Source organism: Anabrus simplex, chromosome 11 (genome assembly GCF_040414725.1).
Source record: "Anabrus simplex isolate iqAnaSimp1 chromosome 11, ASM4041472v1, whole genome shotgun sequence".
Classification (NCBI taxonomy): domain Eukaryota; kingdom Metazoa; phylum Arthropoda; class Insecta; order Orthoptera; family Tettigoniidae; genus Anabrus; species Anabrus simplex.
In genome coordinates, this window is record NC_090275.1 from 80,014,441 (window position 1) to 80,035,352 (window position 20,912).

General features: G+C 42.4%; 1 protein-coding gene across 1 annotated transcript in view; it reads right to left on the reverse strand.

Annotated features, from left to right (window-relative positions):
• The window catches only part of LOC136883504 (platelet binding protein GspB), a 416,272-nt gene that overhangs the window by 44,372 nt on the left and 350,988 nt on the right, over positions 1-20,912 (reverse strand). The gene's annotated exons all lie outside the window — the stretch shown is intronic.

The following is a 20,912-nucleotide window of genomic DNA, read 5'->3' on the forward strand; positions in this document are numbered from 1 at the left end:
TCTACAGGAGAAAGCCTGAACTTTAAAAAACTGTATTAACTCAACAGTTTCTCCGAAGATGGCACTGTGTGAATTTTGATGTCTTTTTGTTTGTCATTGATCAAGAAGTGTGGACGTTCTCTACCAGATGTCTCTACATAAAAACTACGATTATGCACTCTGGTGCGAAGGAATGAACTTTCCTGGAGAAATTTTTTATTCATAAGTTTTGTCTTTACTATATTTTGTTCTGTTATCTTTGGGCTGGCAATATTAATCCTTTCTATCCGCCTGGTTTGAACTTAGCCAATCCCGAATTTCTTTAATTCTCAGCCAATCATGTATGTCTTCTTCGATATGGATATGTAGCTCTAAGCTATCCAATAAAGATGAGGGGGTGTGTCTACTCATTCTTGAAAGGTCTCGAATTTTCCACGAGGGTATAAAAACTGCTGATTTTCTTGTCTCCGGGCCACTAGTATAACATCTAACTCAGTGTGAGAATATGTAGCAGGGGGCGGGAAGCGCCCCGTTCTTCATCACGGTAATGGCCTCTTAACATCTTAATTTCTTGCTAGCTCAGCAGTTTAACTCTCGGGGAGGGTTCGAATCCTTTAATATGTAACCCATCTTTTTAAAATGTAAAGTCCTTTTCTGTCTATGTAAAATCTACAAATCTCTTTAACTGTAAAGCGGGGATAGAGAGTGCTTTACCCTCTCGAGCTCCCCTACATTTTGAAATTGAGGTGACTACGTTTTCATAACCGTTTCTTCTCTTCCTTAATGTATTAAAGTTTTCTCATACGAGTCACCTCCCTAGCTTGGGATTAGCCCCTGTATTATTGGCCTAGCGCCACATAGGTTTAAAAAAACTTTAGTGTAGGAGTGCAGGTAATCGCCTCCATTCAATTTTGTATTTTGGGCCATTTATTTAACTCGTTTTGTTTGCCTTCCTGAGAAGGCCCAGTAGATTGGGTACGAGGTACCGCTGTACCATTATATGTGTGCCTTGAGGGCAGTCTGCTTATGGCCTCCTGATAGCCTTGAACTTTGAGAGCGGGTCTGCTCTTTCCTAAATTTGATCTCTGTGTGCCTCTAGGAGGCTTAACATTGTAATTAGGAGCAAGTGCTCCTTGGCAGGATGGGGTTTTCTGCCCCTTTGTTCAATTTTGTACTTTGGTGAAGTTGGGCTAATAGCTCAAGGATTGTGATTGTGGGGCTCGAAGCCCAGACCTTGTAATAATCCCCTAACACTTGTAATTTCTTTGTATCTGAATTTGGCTTGTTGTTGACTTGTTAAGTTTTCAAATTCTATGTCACCATTGTTAAGTTTTGAAAATATAACCTTTGTTGAAATTTTATTCATCTTTCGAACTTGTAGTTAGACCCATTCCAGCCGCACCTTCTTTCACCTCTGCATTCCACGGATAACTCCGTAACAATTATTATTGTTATTATTATAGTCCGACTCGTTGGCTGAACGGTCAGTGTACTGGCCTTCGGTTCAGAGGGTCCCTGGTTCGATTCCCGGCCGGGTCGAGGATTTTAACCTTCATTGGTTAATTCCAGTGGCTTGAGGGCTGAGTGTTTGTGCTGTCCCCAACATCCCTGCAACTCAAACTCTACACATAACACTATCATCCACCACAATAACACGCAGTTACCTACACATGGCAGATGCCGCCCACCCTCTGCCGTAGAAGGGCTGCACTATGTGCTAAATATATGACATCACACGCATACTCTGTCATAAGATAACGCTGTGTTGACTCACGCGTTCGGTTGGAGGTTAGCTGTCGTGAATGCATTGTGGCCAGTTGTAGAGAATAACAAATTTGTTATCCACGTAATAATTGTCTTTTAATTCTAATAGGTAAGTCTACGAAACCCTCACAACCCTGCGCCCGTTACAATAGTGACAGCCTACCGTCGATTTTTTTTTCTGAACGCTTACGTCTAACTACTGTAGGGGCTCCGCAGATTCACCCGGAAGAACGTGGGTTCGACTCCCAGTCAGTAAGACGAAAGAATCAAACTCGAGATTTGCACTTATGGAGCAGCATCTAGTACTGAGGTTCACTCAGCCTGCATTAAAACTGTGTACTAGGTTAATTCCTGGAAGCCAAGGCGGCCGGGAAGAGAGCAAAACATTCGACCCCATCAAATGCCGATGTTACAAATAATGGAAGCCTTTACCTTTTACGGAGATAGTTTATACCAGGTCTCAAACTGTGGTACGCATACCCCTAGAGGTACGCGAGCAGCCTTTAAGGGAAAATTTGAAGGAAACAATTGAAATATGAAGGAAAAAAGCACGAAGAAAGTTATATACATTTACTTTTAAAAAATCCTCATGCCGCTGACCGCGCCATTAAGATTAAGATCGATTAAGATCAGTTTTTCAATAACGTATCTATGTAACAGCTAATTAAAAGAAATTTCATAATGATAGATCCGTATTGAACTGTGATTACAATAGAGTAAAATAATATATTATTATTGGTCCACCTTTTCAGTACAAAATGAAAATTACATAGGGACTAGTTTCGACCTAGTAATAGGTCATCATCAGCCTGAAGTAAATTAAAGCGTAAATATCGAAGAAAAACATAAACAATGTAAACACAAGTACAGTCTTTTTAAAGGTACATACCATGTGGGAATTTGAGTAGAGATATATTAAAAGTAATAACTTTTCCAATTGACGAAGCACTGAGCGGAAGTTATGTAAAGTTCGGTGCGCCGTATATTATAAAAGACCACTGTGCACTAAATGATGTAATAAAGAAGAAGAGTAGGTTGAATGCTGGCTTCTTCTTAGCTGTTGTATATTCGAAGAAGATTACGTCGTATTTTATAAGGTATTTTGACGTCTTTCAATACCTTATAAAATACGACGTAATCTTCTTCGAATATACAACAGCTAAGAAGAAGCCAGCATTCAACCTACTCTTCTTCTTTATTACATCATTTAGTGCACAGTGGTCTTTTATAATATACGGCGCACCGAACTTTACATAACTTCCGCTCAGTGCTTCGTCAATTGGAAAAGTTATTACTTTTAATATATCTCTACTCAAATTCCCACATGGTATGTACCTTTAAAAAGACTGTACTTGTGTTTACATTGTTTATGTTTTTCTTCGATATTTACGCTTTAATTTACTTCAGGCTGATGATGACCTATTACTAGGTCGAAACTAGTAACTATGTAATTTTCATTTTGTATTGAAAAGGTGGACCAATAATAATATATTATTTTACTCTAATGTAAGAGCTAGTTTTGGTTTATCTAAAACGTGATTGTGGCACCGCAGTCTCGATCCTCCTATACTGCCTGCTCTATGGGAGGCTTTTTGCGAACAGGCTGCGACAAAAGTTCTCCGCTAGATGGCAGGCATAGACGCACAAAGTTCTCATTGCATTATTATGACGACAGCTTACAGAACACTATGCAGTATAGTCATATGTTCACTAAAGTTCGTAAATTATATCAGTAATATTAAATATCGGTAAAATTACCTGTATGAAGTCGCAGTAAGCCTCTTTATATCACAATTTAAAGATTTTCCTGGACGAAGTCTTGGAGTGATACACCGGGCGGTTAACATTTTGTGTTTTTGCCAACACTATATCAGTTATTAGAGGTCTTAAGAACGTTGTTTGCTGATATCCTTTGACCTTACACTGTAACAAAACACATTCTGAAAGGGAAGAAGTAGCAAGTCCTCGTATTACGCTCGTAAGTTTGAAGGATTTCCGACAGTAGGGAGCAGCAGTTTCAACATGATGATGATGATGATGATGATGATGCTTGTCGTTTTAAGGGGCCTAACATCAAAGGTCATCGGCCCCTAATGGTACGAAATGAAAGAACAAAAATTGCAAAGGCATCCACTGACCAAAACAAAAATAAAATATGGCATGAAGAATGAATGGATGGACAGGAACTCAACAAAACACAAAACAAACAAACAAAAACCAGTGGATCGGACTCAATACAGATCGAAAATAACGTTATTACCGACCAAGGAACCACTTATAAAGCACAATGATGCTTGGTGTCTAAAGGGGGTGCAAAATCCACGTCTAAGGTCCCACAGAATGGTACATGTCGCGAGTAAAATAGAACCATGGTATGTGTCATGTTGGGGTATTAATCAGAAGTAGCGAAGACTCACGGTGTTCCACTAAAGATGGTACTACTCACAAGTATTGCAATACGTACAAGTAACGCAGACCTATGGTGCGTCTCACACAATGGCCCAACTCAGAATCAACGCAAACCGAGAAGGTTCCCCACCTAGGTGTACTAAACACGGGCGCCGGTATTCCCGTGGTGTTCCTCACATAGTGGGTACTAATCACAGGCAACGCAGACCCACGGTGCTGCTCATATAGTGGCACAACTCACAGGCTACGCCCAGACCCGCGGTGTTGCACACATGGGTACGACGCACGGGTACTGCAATCCACCAGGCCAGGCTTTTACTGCTACTAATCACAAACCTATCTCGCACCGAATTTAGTGGTACTACTCGCAAGTAAAGGCAACCTATGGTGTTCCCCGCGTGATGGTACGATTCAAAATTAGTTGCATGGTTCTAATTCAGTCAGCCCTTGGTCGCCCCTTTTAGTCGCCTCTTACGACAGGCAGGGGATACCGTGGGTGTATTCTACATGTGCGTCCCCCACCCGCAGGGGGTAGTGTGTTTGGTCCGCGAGAGGTATTTTATTTCCCTCAAGTCCGCCGGCAAGCCGGTTAGGACCCCCCTATCCGCCACCTGGGACGCGCCACGTGGGAATATCACCTCTCCCCCTGCTACGCCTGCGTAGCAGGTTCGTGGCAGTTTCAACAAACTCCTGCAGATGCTTCAGAGCAACAAAACAAGGTTTTGGGTATCGAAGTCCTCCTCTGTCCTGATGCATAATCAGTTCTATTTATTGGTGTCGAAGCTCTAGGCTGACGCAAATGTCACTCTCCATCCTCTCTTCAGCAATACAACGCAAGTGCCCGTGAATTTGAGTTTGATTTTCTGTTTCTAGATTGATTGGAACATTATTTGGATATTCGAGGTTGTCCAAAATGTCTAAATATGAAGGCCTTTTTTTTATTTTGTGATTGTTCATCACAATTCTTATCACAGGGCATCCACTATCCTCCATGGCTTTAATCACTTTCTGAAATAACGTGTTAAGGTGTAAAGGCTACAGAGGAGAGAGTAATCCCAGGATATCAAACTACTTCCATTACTAGGACCTTGCCTAGATATAGACGACAGCTACTTTCCTGTTAATTCCCCACTAGACGGTATTTTATGGAATCGTATCTCTTCGGGCTGCGAACCACCTTGACGAGATTTACGAAATGGTACACAGCAGTTAAATACACTGACTGACAGAGCAAATGCAACACCAAGGAGGAGTGGTTCGAAAGGGATGAAAGTTGGGGAAAAACAGAGACGGCACGGACGAATAATTAATGTTTATTTCAAACCGATATGCAGGTTACACAATGCGCACGGCATCGACTCAGTGGGATGTAGGACCACCGCGAGCGGCGATGCACGCAGAAACACGTCGAGGTACAGAGTCAATAAGAGTGCGGATGGTGTCCTGAGGGATGGTTCTCCATTCTCTGTCAACCATTTGCCACAGTTGGTCGTCCGTACGAGGCTGGGGCAGAGTCTGCAAACGGCGTCCAATGAGATCCCACACGTGTTCGATTGGTGAGAGATCCGAAGAGTAGCCTACGCTGGCCACGGAAGCATCTGTACACCTCGTAGAGCCTGTTGGGAGATGCGAGCAGTGTGTGGGCGGGCGGGCATTATCCTGCTGAAACAGAGCATTGGGCAGCCCCTGAAGGTACGGGAGTGCCACCGGCCGCAGCACATGCTGCACGTAGCGGTGGGCATTTAACGTGCCTTGAATACGCACTAGAGGTGACGTGGAATCATACGCAATAGCGCCCCAAACCATGATGCCGCGTTGTCTAGCGGTAGGGCGCTCCACAGTTACTGCCGGATTTGACCTTTCTCCACGCCGACGCCACACTCGTCTGCGGTGACTATCACTGACAGAACAGAAGCGTGACTCATCGGAGAACACGACGTTCCGCCATTCCCTCATCCAAGTCGCTCTAGCCCGGTACCATGCCAGGCGTGCACGTCTATGCTGTGGAGTCAATGGTAGTCTTCTGAGCGGACGCCGGGAGTGCAGGCCTCCTTCAACCAATCGACGGGAAATTGTTCTGGTCGATATTGGAACTGCTGCACATGCTGAAGAATGGCGGTTGACGTGGCGTGCGGGGCTGCCACCGCTTGGCGGCGGATGCGCCGATCCTCGCGTGCTGATGTCACTCGGGCTGCGCCTGGACCCCTCGCACGTGCCACATGTCCCTGCGCCAACCATCTTCGCCACAGGCGCTGCACCGTGGACACATCCCTATGGGTATCGGCTGCGATTTGACGAAGCGACCAACCTGCCCTTCTCAGCCCGATCACCATACCCCTCGTAAAGTCGTCTGTCTGCTGGAAATGCCTCCGTTGACGGCGGCCTGGCATTCTTAGCTATACACGTGTCCTGTGGCACACGACAACACGTTCTACAATGACTGTCGGCTGAGAAATCACGGTACGAAGTGGGCCATTCGCCAACGCCGTGTCCCATTTATCGTTCGCTACGTGCGCAGCACAGCGGCGCATTTCACATCATGAGCATACCTCAGTGACGTCAGTCTACCCTGCAATTGGCATAAAGTTCTGACCACTCCTTCTTGGTGTTGCACTTGCTCTGTCAGTCAGTGTATTTCGAGGAAAATATCTGAAGTTTCAGTTTTTTTAAAAAAAAGAGACATGCACAAACGAAAGAAAACAAGTGCACTTTAAAAGAATTTTGAAAATATATCTAAGCATAATACTATTAATTCATTTTACAGTTATATATAAAATAACACTTGTGGACAGGCACGTTTACTCATTGTACGAAATAACTCAGATTTTCGTACACATACATGCATCAGCAACACATTGCAACACCCACACTGACCGCGAAGATTGTGCGTCTACTACTGCACTCTTACGGCGACTTTAAGAAATATTGGTATTCGGGCCTTCCTGTGTTAAACAAGGTTAGTGGCATAGAGCAGGCAGTATAGGAGGATCGGGACGGCGGTGGGGCCTACAAAGCCTGTAATACAGGCGGGCCTGGGGCTTAAGGGGCCTGCAGACTTCCCAAGAAAATGTCAATAATGAATAAATAACTTTACCTGAATGCCGCTCTACGCGGCAAAGGTGACATCGTGGTGTGTTTTTAGAATGGGCCGAAATAGTTTGTTTCTACAGTGCGTATGTAGAGTAACTGTTGCATGGTTGCGTCTGCCTACAAAGATAAGCCTAAGATAACTGTCCCTCGTAACACGAGTGACATATTCAATCAAAAATATCAGCGCCAAGTTATAATTAAAGAAACAGTGACCTTTACCAAAATATCAAATTTTAGACAATTATTCTTGTTGACTTTCTTCCGAAAAACGATCATTTTTCGAAACTGAAACTTATAACGAACTAAGCTACGAAATGTTGATCCAATAAAGACTATGTGAACTCAGTCCCTATAGCATCGAATGTGTCATCCAAAGATATCATTAAAGTCGTCATTGCCTTTGCATCCCAGAAAGTTCGCTGGATGGTCCAAGTTTCTTTAGAATCGAATGTGATTACGGTGTTTTAAAATTGTCAAACCGAGCTCGATAGCTGAAGTCGCTAAATTGCGGCCAGTATCCAGTATTCGGGAGATAGTGGGATCGAACCCCACTGTCGGCAGCCCTGAAGGTGGTTCCCCATTTTCACACCAGGCAAATGCTGGGGCTGTACCTTAATTAAGGCTACGGCCGCTTCCTTCTCAGTCCTAGCCCTTTTCTGTCCCATCGTCGCCGTAAGACCTATCTGTGTCGGTGCGACGAAAAGCCAATAGCAAATAAATAAATAAATAAATAAATAAATAAATAAATAAATAAATAAATAAATAAATAAATAAATAAATAAATAAATAAAATAAAACTGTCAACACGGGACAGGAACTACATTTATTTACGTTGTACAAAAATAATTTTCAAAATAAAATCTATCATCAATTAATTAGTTCTGTAATCTTACAGTACGTCCTTTGTATGTATTAAATGGATATACAGCAGATTGCATTAAAGTAACTGCTGTAGTTACACCCATTCCATTGGAATTTCGATAATTCGTAATCTCTTAATTCCAGGATTCAAATTAATCGTTCTAAATTGTTATTTGATACAGAGGCTACGATCTAGTGTTTTATGAAACTTCCATACAAACAGGGAATGCTCTGTTATTTTATCACCACTCTTAAATTTCATGCGGTGTATTAAAACATTTATAAACAAGATGGCCATAGAATTGTGACACGCTTCTTTATTACAGAGTAATGTAAAAAACATAAAAATGTGTTATTATATTGTCTGTCATGCCACGGGATTCGTGTTCGCGGGTTACAGGCTCGCCATCGCCATCCCTGGTGTACGGGAACAAAATTACTATGATTAATAACTATTATTATTTATTGCACGGTTCTCAGTTACAACTGGTGGCGCGTAGCTAAACAGTTTTAACCGTTAACAGTTTTATTGTGCCTAATGTCTCATTTTATTCAGTGCATTAAATTATTGTGAGGAAACGCCTTGGGCTAAGTAAACACGTTTCATTTAATATGCGTAGGAAACAATATTATAATTATAATTATTCTGACATCTGATAACTAAATACTCCTTTCACTACTGCCTGTACTCATAGAAATAGTATACATCAGCGTTAAAGTTTGTTTAGGAATACAGCATAACCAGCGAAAGACGAACGAACTGTACGATTGCATTGTGTAAACCAGGGCCTCTCAGGGTGCATCCACCAGTGCATTGCACTGTGCACGCTGCGAAAGACGACTTCGCTTGGTTGACTAGAGTGCAGACCCCCACTCCTTGATTCGGAGCAATAGCGCTGTGTCTCTATTTCCCCACGCCTGTCTCGCTCGCTCCGCCTGCCTCCCTCTTCCTCGCTTGCTCCGTAGCGCTCCAAATCCGAGCCGAGTTGAGCCGAGGTTAGTCGAGCAGCTCAGAGCCGAGCCGAGTGGGACCGATGCACTGTACACAGGACCTCTGTGCCTCAGTTTGCACGCGTGAGATTTTGGGCGTTTGAGAGGCCCTGGTGTAAACAAATATACTCAGCCAGATACATTGCTGTGGCTTTGCTTGCGCCTTGACTCCGCATATCGCCATCTAGTCTTTACAGCACAAACTATTAGAAGTCAGCTGCTCTCGGCTCTGCCCGTGCTCATGCCGTTAGATCAAGGAGCGGGGGTCTCTCACTGTCTAACGCATAATATATTTGTTTGAGGATACAGGTACGCAAGACCTTGCAATGTTAACCCGCACCGATTTATTCTACGACAAATGAAAGTGATTTATGTACCCATTTGCCAAGAAAAGCTATGGCAACTTGCACAATTAACACTGTAAATAAAACTTCCTTACAACAATTAACAGTACGAGTGCTTAAAAACTTTCACTTCTCTTTTGTTATAAAATGTAAACCATGTTATTCTCTCTCCGCCTATCACAACTGCAGCAGTAGTTATACAAATAACAGAAAACGCTAATATTTTTCAAGCCACGGGTTGCAATACCTAGTTCGCACGGACAAAGATGAAAACAGATAAAGATCAAAGAAAACGAAAGAGGGAGAAGGAAAGAAAAAACAGGGCTGCGTGGAAGTCAGGGCATAGGACCACTAAACCAGCAATGCTACAGACACTTGCATGCAAACTGCCAACAGGTAGTATACAGGCTTTTACATATAAAGCGTCATTTTCTCGTTAAATAAGAGCCAATGACTATGCCCTTCCCTTCTAAGACGTACAAATCTTGGAATATAATCTGAACTGTCACCAAAGCCCATCCAATAATATGAGGGCATGCAGGTATGTCGCAAATAAACTAACACGGCGCGTAATGGATTAAAAGTTCCGTCAGATTTCATCAATTTATTATTGGATTAGTTCGTAATATTTGGCGACCAAATGGAAGCCATACCAATATAATAATTTACTCAGGCATGAGTCAATTCATTAAAAGAACATCAAAGCAATGTTTGATTATTTCATGGCATTTTGTAATGAAATACGCGAGTTGCTTTATAACATTCCATCTGTTTTTCAAATTAGTTATGGCAAATACAAAATCACCAGAAATTACTGCTTAACGTAATGTTTGCATCTGTTAAATGAGTAACTACTAATGTTGACGATGCGATATATTTTCACGTAGTTTTCATTAAGGTAGAATATATATTTTTGGAAGGACCTACTTGACCGATAGCGACAATTTCTTTTGCGTCATATTTTCAAGTCTTGATGTCATATTTTGGTATTTTTAGGGCGTAAGTGTATGCATTTTTACAGATTATTTAGACCTTAGAAATCTAAGCCCTAATTATTATTATTATTATTATTATTATTATTATTATTATTATTATTATTATTTTAAAATTTGCTTTACTTCGCACAGACACCGCTAGGCCTTATGGTTATGATGGAATAGGAAAGGAAGCGACCGTGACCTTAATTACAGCCTGGTGTATCAGGCCCTAATCACTATACACCTGATACGATAAAAAAAGAACGAAGTAACAGAAGACGATTCGAAATGTACAGACTGAAATAAAGATTTAAAATAATTAAATGTGTGTGTCAGTAATCGTTAGGGGACAGCTGCGAGAAAGGAGTAACAGGACTCGACAGAATGCACCATATACACATTTGACTGAATATATATCGAAGAAGTGCGCGCCTCGATGTACCATATTTGAATACATTCGTTTTTAATGTGATTATCAAAATAATGATTGATTTTGACTGGTATTTTCAAAGCACAAACCAGTGTGTCACAGAGGTCCTTTCTTGACGTATCGGGTTGACCCTCCGCCAAGGTTCGACCTTTAGCCAGGGGCAGTGGCCGCATCCCGCCCAATACTACTGCTCGAATAGTTGCATAACCAATATCCTCCAGGGGCTCGGCGTTCCCGCGTTACCGTGAATGCAAACAGGCAGCAAGGATAAAATCAAACACCTACACTACATTGCGAATAATCGAGATAAAATCATTCATCCTACAAAACTAGAGTAGTAAGCTAAATTGAGTTAAAACCATAATGTCATACTTCCTGTGATCTCCACTCTTAACTGATTTCACGTTACATTTCATTTACAGTACAAGTTATCGTGCCGGCCACTTCATTTTCATTTAATTACACCATTCACGAGTTCCCATAACTTAATGAAAACAAACACATATATACAGAAATTAGCTATTGTACCTGTCATTTACGGATCAGATTTTGCACAATTGCAGCAACAGTGCCATCTAGCGGAAATGCATGACACAGAAGAGAGAAATTATAACAAGTCAGTCAGTATCTTTATGTCATTGCTGACCAATTTTAAGGACTTCGAACATTCTAGGCCATCACGTTTAGTTTTCTTCCGGCTTGGAAATACTAAAGTGTCCGATGTTTAGGGACAACCCCCGCCCTCCTAATTCTTCGACTGTTCGATCCTCTACGTGTTTCTTCTCATTTCCTCAGCAATCTTCATTACTTTTCTGATTTAAAATGACAAATGATCACGTGGTTAAGCTCCTTACAACCACCACTACCGCAGTGAAAACTTAACAATATTCCTATTATTGAAGTTCTCAGTTGATGGACTTTGTAAATAAAAACATCAATTTGTGAACAGCTCCATTATAGTTGGCTCCATCACAGTAGCTGCCATGACACAGAATGTTCAAAATTAAATTTTAAGTATTTCTTTTGAAACACTGCTAACTAAACCTCTCTTGAATATAGTCAAGTCTATTATCCCAGCGTCGATCCCGTGGTGGAGGGGTAGCGTGCGTGCGTCTTACCCGGAAGCACCGGGTTCGGTTCCGGCCATGCCAGGGATTTTTACCTGGATCTGAGGGCTGGTTCGAGGTCTACTCAGCCTGCATGATTGCAAATTAAGAGCTATCTGACGGTGAGATAGCGGCCCCGGTCTAGAAAGCCAAGAATAACGCCCAGAGACGACTCGTGCTGATCACACAACACATCGTAATCTGCAGGCCTTTGGGCAGAGCAGCGGTAGTCGCTTGGTAGGCCAAAGCCCTTCAGGGTTGTAGTGCCATGGGGTTCGTTTTTTTTTTCAATTATCCCAGCATCAAAAGTAACAAAACCGTAAAACATATGCCAAATTCCATAAAAGCAAAACCTTGTCATTTTCACATAATGATCGAACAAACAAACAAACATGAGGTGCAAATATTCAGAAGGTGCCTTGTTTACATTTAAAAATGATTTGAGATAGTACCACTGAGTATGTCTTGCTGTTTTTTTCATTCAAATAAATTGTCGAATATCGTCTGGAGGCGTTTTTTATTCCCGTTCAAAACTAACAAAAATTAGTGGTTTCTTCAAAACTTGTTTTGTTTACAGCAACCATTTGTTGAAATTATGTTTTGTTCAACGCCCAATCACAGTACTGTAACGGCGTATTATGATCGGACAGTGTACGGTATGAGTTTGAGCTGATAAGTAAACAAACCAGGCGAACGTCACTTTTTTTCTGGGATTGATGGTTGGATTTATGGAAAGGTCTTGGGTGACCATTTGAAGAGGTGGTAATAACAGTGAAATTAATACTGAAAATAAATAGTAAAATGAATTAGCGATTGATTAAAAGGAACTACACCAAAGTACAAATATACGAATAACTGTCAAGGCAAACATCGTAGTTTTGTGCGGAAAAATCAAGTATAATTAGTAATATATTCTTCGAAAAGTTAATTGTAAGTTTTCTGCATTGTATTAAAAATGTGTTACTTATATTCAAAAGGCGTTTTGCTCAGTACACAAATTTTCGGATGTTCAAAATGTGTTTTCTACATTATTTAAAGGAAGTTCGAAAAGATTCTGGGCGAGGGAGAAAGTCTCAGGAAGGTCTCATAATGACATGAATGCCTTATTAGTCAAAATAATTGTAGAAATGCGCTCAATGTTGGGTGCAAAGCCAGTACACAGGAATACTAACGTGATCTTCCATGCACAATGTCATGATGAAACTTGGAAACAGAAAGCATGCATGCCGTACGAAGGCCAATAGCAATCTCGGGCACCATTAGATCCGCACCCACGCACTGGTTCCTGCTTAGCCACAGCCCCTGCAAATCTTCGTCGACAGGATGCTTTGCTTCGTGAGCATAGAAAGATGAAACAATTACCCCGATCTTCGAATACACAGGTACATCCCTACTGCCCCTGCCAACAGCCCAACTGTTGGAATAGGAGAATCCACGTTACGAAAATGTGGATTCAATAATGGAAAGAGGAAACAACTCCTGCTCTTCGCGACTTTCTGGACACGAAGAGAAAGGCCCCTGGATGTAAGGATCTTCGAATAAGAAAAAAAATCAAGTACTTATACGTCCATGAGCTCCATTCACTTGTGGATACAGTTCTAGTTTGTGCTCGTTATTTCCTCGAGAACGTGTATTCACGTCTTTCTTAGATAAGAGCTTTACACGACTCACACAGTACATTTCATACATCGAAATAATGGAACGAATTTGCTTGTGTTACTGCATTCACAAGCGAACCACTGCAAGTATGACACTTGCCTTTCATTCAAACATTGCTGTTATATTACAGTACCTTTCGTAATTACGAATACGTTGTCAAAACATTAGGTGTAGCAGACACGCTGCCGATTCCCGTTGGAGGCCAGTTTCATTCCACGCGCGAAATAAGAGGTGAACGCAAGAACTCCGGCGTGAGTTAGTCCGAATCACGGATGACAAAAGGATGTAAATGAATTCACTTCTTTTTTCTGGGATTGATGGTTGGATTCATGGAAAGGTCTTGGACGACCGTTTTCAGAGGTGGCAATAACAGTGGTGAAATTAATATTGAAAATAAACAGTAAGATGAACTAGCAATTGACTGAAAGGAACTACAAATAAACGATTAACTGCCTGGGCAAACATCTTAAGTTTTGTAATCGAAACCGACTTTCAACCTATTAGGTCGTGTTCCGTACGTTTAGTACGTGCTGAAGAGATGTTAACATACAGAACAAAAATGGCCAACCGGACACCAGTGGGATCCGAACCCACGTACGGAACACGACCTAATAGGTTTCGATTACAATGCGGTCGTGAAAATTCAATATTCATCTTAGTTTTGTGCTTTACGTCCCACCGACACAGGTAGTTCTTAGCGAATATGGGATAGGAAAGGGATAGGAGTTGGAAGGGAGCGGCCGTGCCCTTAATTAATATAGACTAAATTGCCTAGTGTGAAAATGGGAAACCACAGACAACTATCTTCAGGGCTGCCGGAAGTGGGGTTCGAACCCACTATCTCCCGAATATAAGTTAACAGCTCCGTGCCCCTAACCGCACGTTCGACTCGCCCGAGGATATGTTCGGCTCTCCTAGTGCAGGTCTTTCCATTTGAAGCCCATGGGCAACCTGCGGATTTGGGTGTGGGATAACTGATAATGAAGTAGAGAAAGGGTGAAACCCGGTGTCGGCACGTAACATACTCCTTTCCTATAATACCAAGGGATCTGCTCAAGGCTTAACGTCGCCATCCGACAGACGAATCACCATCAATTGCGTCATGCGCTCTCACTTCATATGAAGACTGCGGAATCCAGGCTTTTGATACGCAATCTAGCGATTATACCAGCACCTCTTCTAACCTGACGGCGAGTATTCTGATGGCGAAATTTTTTCCACCTACGGGTCTCGAACCGGTAACTGCGGTGTCAGACCATATAGAATTGGTGAGTTAACGATCATGGCCAGCAGATTGGCACTTAAAAAAGGAGTATTATCATCGATAAATACAAGTTTAACTTCCACAAGAGAATGGGTGGTGGAATTGGTGACGGTGGTGATTATTGTTTTACAAGTACGCAACCATCCTCGACACTAATCAGAGAGAAAAAAATGGAAGGAATCCGACACTTTGAAAAATGAAGGTATCGCCCGAAGAGAAACAAGGGCCACGAAGGGCGAGAAAATGAAAGACTCCCTAGACCTCCATACAATAGTTTCGGGGTCGTAAAAGAACAAGAGTTGAGCAAGGGAGGTCGGATAGGTTACATGAAAGTGAGGAGCCTGGCAGAAGTGGAAGCAATACCAAGACTCAGTTGAAGGACCCCGTAGCCGCCAACCCACGCTCCCAAGTTAAAAGCCCCTCGGGGCCCCTTACAACAGGCAGGGGTTAACCGTGTGTGTAATTCTACCATCCACAAGGGGTAGTAGTAGAACTGTAAAAAAAAAAAGTACTAAACACAAACCAAACCCCATGGCTCAACAGCCCCGAAGGGCCGTGGCCTACGAAGCGACCGCTGCTCAGCCCGAAGGCCTACAGATTACGAGGTGTCGCGTGGTCAGCTCCTCAACTGTAAGCACGCAGACTAAGTGGACCCCGAACCATCCTTCAGATACAGGTAACAATCCCTGACCTGGCCGAGAATCGAACCCGGGACCTGAGGCAGGCACGCTACCCCTATACCGCGGGGCCGGCACACAGAAATGTACTACAACATTAAATACTTGCACTTTGACAAGAACAGATTATTCGACTTGAGTTTGTAAGAGCTGTTTGTCAATATTTAGAATGTCACTGTACTCACGATCAGCCCCTATAAACTATTAGAACACTCAAAGGGTCAGTCAAAAAAAAACTGCTAAGACGGCATTATTTCCCAAAGAACAAAAGAAAATGACCGTGTTGGTAGCCCTAATTCAAGCTGGTTTTGTGTAAGACGACAAAGGAAGATGATATGATATGGACTGCAGATTATGGGTTCACAGACTGAAGCCCAGCATAAAGAAATACTTCTGTTCAGACTACAAAAATTCTTTATGATAACTTGCCATTCTTATTCTCAGCCTAATGACAGGTTTAGTATACTTCAGTGTGCCTTTTTCTTTATTCTTTGTTTGTTTACTCATAGTTTTACCAAGTGGTCCAACCTAAGCAACCGAAGGTCCAAATTAAGGGACCGGTTTCCTAATTCGGACCATATATACTTCTTAATTTTGAACTGAAATTGGAAGCCTCCGTGGCTCAGGCGGCAGCGCGTCGGCCTCTCACCGCTGGGTTCCGTGGTTCAAATCCCAGTCACTATGTGAGTTTTGTGCTGGACAAAGCGGAGGCGGGACAGGTTTTTCTCCGGGTACTCCGGTTTTCCCTGTCATCTTTCATTCCAGCAACACTCTACACTATCATTTCATATCATCTGTCAGTCATTTATCATTGTCTCAGAAGAGTGCGACAGGCCTCGGCAGCCGGCACAATTCCTATCCTTGCCGCAAGATGGGGCTTTATTCATTCCATCCCTGAGCCGGTGAACGATTGGAAAACAGGTTGTATGTTTTCATTCAATTTTGAACTAATACATCTGGAGTACATATTTATTCAAAATATAACACCACCTTATGAAAGTGTATAACATGTAGATTATTGTACATTATATGTTATTTCAATTAACGCATAATAGACGTAGGGTAACAAAATAAAGTGGTTCAATATAAGGCAACCTTCCCCTAAATGGCATCAACAAATTGTTTTTTTTTTTAATTTGTTTTAAGTCGCACCGACACAGATAGGTCTTATGGCGACGATGGGGTACTAAGAGTGGTAAGGAAGCGGCCGTGGCCTTTGCCTGGTGTGAAAACTGGAAACCACAGAAAACCATGTTTAAGGCTGCCGATAAGGAGGTTCGAACCCACTGTCTCCCAAATGCAAGCTCACAGCTGCGCGACCCTAACCGCACAGCCACTTGTCCGGTAATTAAGACACAGTCCCGGCGTTTGAATACTCTGAAAATGGGAAAACACGGAAAACCATCTTTAGGGCTGCCGACAGCGGGGTTTCGAACCCACTGTCTTCCAAATGCAAGCTCATAGCTGCCCGAACCTAACCGCGCAACCACTTGCTCAGTATTGTACGTTTTATGATGAAGTTTTTTTCTAACTGAAACTGACCAATATTTTAAGCACATTTAACTAGAATTTCAGCAAACGGCAAGTAAAAATGTGGTTACAGTCACGTACAGTATTTATCAGCACGTTCTCTCGCTTCGGTAGAAAGGGTTCCCTTTATCACGGCCTGCCTCTGTTGGGGAACGGTGTGTTCCTTCATCCTGTATAGATCTTGACATCTCAGGGTGAGCGAGTTGGAGCGAAAATAACCGCCAGTGTGTTGCAAAGTGGACAAAGGACCGATCAGCTGTTCACAGTTGCATCAGGCACCAACACGTTTGCCAACTGCGGAGGCGTGCCGTAAATTCTCCAGACTTCGTTTCACACATTCTGAGCGTGTCTGCCGTTAAGTGGGACGGCATTGTTTCTTTACAACTTGTCTCTTCAGTTGAAGGGAAAATTCAGTTTCTTTCACTTAGACAATATTTATTTATACATTTATTTATTTATGGCCAACGGCCGTAGCCGTGTTGAAACACCGGATCCCGTGAGATCTCCGAAGTTAAGCAACATTGGGCGTGGTCAGGAGATGGATGGGTTGCCACGCGCTGTTGGTGGGGGGTAAGGGAATGGAGGAGCGGAAAGGAATTGGCCATCCTACCGCACGTAAACTCCGGCTGAGGAACACCTCTGCGGAGGTTCGGACCTGCCTTCGGGCAGAATAACCCTTACCTATTTATTTATGTGAGGCGAATGGAGGAGGATAGGTTACCTAGGAGAATAATGGACTCTGCTATGGAGGCTAAGAGAAGTAGAGGGAGACCAAGACGACGATGGTTAGACTCGACTTCTAACGATTTAAAGATAGGTATAGAACTAAATGAGGCCACAGCACTAGTTGCAAATCGAGGATTGTGGCGACGTTTAGTAAATTCTCAGAGGCTTGCAGACTGAACGCTTAAAGGCATAACAGTCTATAATGATAATGTATGTATGTATGTATTATGTTATTTAACTTTGTCAGTGCTTTAACTTCGCTTTAACACATCGAATGTTTTCGGCTACACAAAGATGGGAAAGGGGTAGGATTGAGAAGGTAGTGATCGTTGCCTCAATAAGGTTCAGCTCCAGCACTTGTCTCGTTTGAAAATGGGAAACCACGGGAAACTACCGTCATGGGATTCGAACCCACCATCTTCCGAATGCAACCTCACAGCTACGCGACCCTAAGATCACGACCGAATAGACGAGATAATAATAATAATAATAATAATAATAATAATAATAATAATAATAATAATAATAATAATAACATTAAAATCCGCAGCTTGTTTTCAGTCACTCGACCGGGTCAGGAATGGATGAATGAAGCTCCCATCTAGCGGCGAAGACAGGAATTGTGCCGGCAGTCGAAGCCTGTAGCACTCATCTGGGGCAATGCTTAACGACTGAATAATAATAATAATATGCCATTGCTGGTGGGACCTAGTGTTTACAGTGCACTAAGTCTTATGGTATGGGCTAGAACAATTTTGTTACTTTCATTGATCTGTCTCTGTCTTATCTTTGGCTTTGACAATATGAAAGTGACAGGTATGAGCGATGCAAGTAATGCCATTCCTTACGCAGCCAGTTCCTGCTATGAATGGTGTGAAACTATTGCTCATAGGGTAGGTTGGTGCATGCATGTCAGTGGGCTTGGCAGACTGATATGTAATAGCAACTTCTGGCTCGGTGAGGAAAGCAACGGGAAACTACCTCACTCCTCATTTCCCTAGTACGCCTCTTCAGTGATGCCTCGGCCATCTATGACGGCTCATGGCGGAACTGTTGAGGATCCAACCAGCCTTCGGGCTGATGACTGAGGATAAGAGAAACAAGAAGAAGAATGCTAACTAATGGTTCTACGTGCTCCTTAGAGGGCCTAACGCATATATATATAATAATAGCGGTAGTATATTCTTTATAACTGTGTAGAGTTTAGTTACGCTAATAGACTATATGATACTGTTAAACTGTAGTGTTAAGACACTGGCAGAAAAGCAGGTTTCGTAGCCTGAACCACGGCATGGAAATCGGACTTAACAACAATAAGCACACAACATCTAGGATTGTTGTAAAGCAGATTGCCCGGCTCCGTGTCTAAATAGTTAGTGTGCGGGCATTTGGTCCAAGGGGTCCTGCGTAACTTTAATTGTTTAATTCCGATGGCTCGGTGTGTGGGCCATCTTCAGAATTAGAATTCATCATAGATGATGATGATGATGATGATGATGACTGTCGTTTAAAGGGGTCTAACAGCTACGTCATCGGCCCCTAATGATACGAGGTGCAGCAAACTGAAGCGATAATTAAAACTTCAAAATGTATGAACTGACTAGAATCTAAAACGAATGTTGATGAAAAAAAACAGACCATAAATCCAAAACAATCAGCGGATCCGATTCACAATGCCTTATTTTCTGGGATGATGCTTGTTGTCCAAAGGGGTCCAAAATCCATGTCATCGGCCCATCATAATCACTGGTAAACCATGATGCTTCTCCTATTGTAGTACTAATCACAGGTAATGTAGACCCACGGTTTATCACACATTACGGCACCACCCACAGGCAACACAGACCCATAGTGTTCTTCATATAATGGTACTACTCCCAAAGTAATCCTCCCCAGAAGATACCAATCACAGACCAAGCTCAAGGAAGTTAGCGGTACGTGTTCCTCAGGTAGTAAGTATTATTGCTCTAACAGGGAGCAAAACCAGGCACACTAATCGCAAGTAAGGTCGACCCATGGTGTTCATGGCATAAAGGTAAGATTGTCTTCTGGTTCCAAAAATATTATCGCTTGGTCGCCTCTTACAGGCAGCGGATACCGTGGGTGTATTCTTCATCTGCATCCCCCACCCACAGGGGATATCATATACAGGGCCACATTGTCACAGACCGCCTATAAAGTGTCAACTCTAAAGACGCGCACCAGCGGCCACACATAATAATAATAATAATAATAATAATAATAATAATAATAATAATAATAATAATAATAATAATAATAATAATAATAGGGGCTGCCTGGCCGAGGCGGTAAAGGCGTGATCGGTTCGCCCGGAAGGACGTGGGTTCGAATCCCCGTCAGGAAGTCGTAAAATTTAAGAAATGAGATTTCCACTTCCGGAGGTGCATATGGCCCTGAGGTTCACTCAACCTGCACCAAAACTGAGTACCAGGTTAATTCCTGGGAGCAAAGGCGGCCGGGCGTAGAGGTAACCAATCAACCTCATCAAGTGCCGAGGTAAGCCTCTACCTTCCACCCCTCCAAGGGCCTTCATGGCCTGTACGGAGATGACTTTGCTTTGCTTTTATTATTATTATTTATTATTATTATTATTATTATTATTATTATTATTATTATTATTATTGTACCGGGCGGTACAGCTCCGCGCCGCCAATTCAAACATTGCGCCAGTTGAAACTCCTCTACTGGAGGAAGCCTGAACTTTAACAACCATGTTAATTCTAAAGTTTCTCAGAAGATGTCGCTATTGTAAATTTTGAAGAGTTCTGAACTGTGTCTTTTTCGATTTATATTTGTTTTCTCTGTAGTGAGAAGTGTGAACATTCTCTTCTAGATGGCACTACTGAAGAACTACAATTGTGCACCTTGGTGCGAAGTGAAGGAACTGTTTTTTGAGAAATTTTGTGTTCATAAGTTTGTTCTTTGTTAAATTTCTTTCAGTCATTTTTTGGGTTGGCAGTATAACCCTTCTCTTTCCGCTTGTTTTGAATTTAGCCAATCCCGAATTTTTCTAATTAATTTTTGACCAATAACGTATGTCTTCTCCGATATGGATATGTTGCTTGATCCTAGCCAATAAAATTGA